Raw genomic sequence first — 1,626 nt, forward strand, 5'->3', positions numbered from 1 at the left:
AAACCAAAAAAAAAAAAAAATTGTTTTTCCTTTAAAATAAAGCTTAAGTTATTGGTATTTTAGCGTCATGAAAGCCTTTCCATAAGGTTGGAAATTTGGAGTCTGGGTTCCAGACCTGACAGTTCTTTTAGTGTCCACAGGCTTTTAAGGAAAGTGTAAACGTGTAAATAAGACATGGTCATTAGTAGATGACTAGTAGTTTGATTTTAGAGAAGAATTTAGACACCCTCCCAAAATGGGCGAAATGGCAGAGGACACAGCCCAGTGCTCTTTTTCAGGCTGACGCTGGAACATTGTCTATTTGAGTATTGTGATCATGGCTGCTGGGCATCAAGACTCCTGCCTGCAATTCCAGACTTAGGAGCCGAGACAGCTGGATCGTGAGTTCAGAGCCCACTTGTATTACAGAAAGAAACTGTTCAAAAAACAAAACAAAAACTTTCAAAAGAATATCATAGCTTTATGAAAGCTTCTCTTGCTTAAATACCAGGCATTTTCACACAAATAGCAAAGAAATCAGAGAACATACACAAGTACTTTCTAAACTGCCGTTATATAATTGCTGCTATCAGAAAGGCTTGGCAGAGTTCCTCTATGTAAGAAAAGAATGGGATTCAGATATAAAAGTCTGAAGGACCCTTGGCTTGTAGAATGATAGCATTGGGTGTCTGACTCCTTTGAGGGTTGGTCTGGCAGTTACTGGTTTGGGTACTGTTTTGGCAAACTACAATCCAGAGTAAAGACCTTATCAGAAGACCTCCACTATCGCAAAGTAGTTTGTACAGCTTAAAATAGTGGTTTTATGTACACGTCATAAATTTCATTTTCATTTTGGGATTTTCTTTGGCTCCAAGTCCTGGAACTCACTGTGTCCACCAGGCAGGCCTCCAGCTCAGAGACTGTCTTGGAATGAAATATGTGTACCACCACACCCGGCTTAAAATAATACTCTTTAAGGTAGACTACAGGGCCGTCTCACCTGTCGTTTTTATTACTTTTTATGATCATTGGTGTTTTGCCTGCATGTCTGTCTGTGTAGGGGTGTCAGAAGCCCTGGATCTAGAGTTACAGACAGGTGTGAGCTGCCACGTGGGTGCTGGGAGTTGAGCCTGGGTCCTCTGGAAGAGCAGCCAGTGCCCTTAACTGCTAGCCATCTCTGCAGCCCCCAGTTTCACCAGTTTAAGTGGCAGAGCGGACATCAGAAACCAAGAATATAAATATACAAATGTTTGTTCTTTAGACATTTGTAGTTTTGTTTTCTTTTTTCTTTTCTGAGACAGGGTTTCTCTGTGTAGTCCTGGCTCTCTATAGACCAGGCTGGCCTCCAGCTCAGAGATCTGCCTGTCTCTGCCTCCTGAGGGCTGGGATTACAGGTGAGTACCACATCTCACTGACTCCAGGACCTCGAGACCAGACTGGGTGACACAATGAGACCCCTGCCTATAATCAATAAATCAGATTTGAAGTATGAGAAATATTAGCTGTGTGAAGTCTTGGCTAGCTAGGAATTGAATTCAGGACCTTTGGAAGAGCAGTCGGTGCTCTTAACCTCTGAGCCATCTCTCCAGCCCCCAAAGGTGGTCTTCTTCAGTATACACAACAAAGACACAAAAGACTAAAGCACTC

Source organism: Cricetulus griseus (genome assembly GCF_003668045.3).
Source record: "Cricetulus griseus strain 17A/GY chromosome 1 unlocalized genomic scaffold, alternate assembly CriGri-PICRH-1.0 chr1_0, whole genome shotgun sequence".
Lineage (NCBI taxonomy): Eukaryota > Metazoa > Chordata > Mammalia > Rodentia > Cricetidae > Cricetulus > Cricetulus griseus.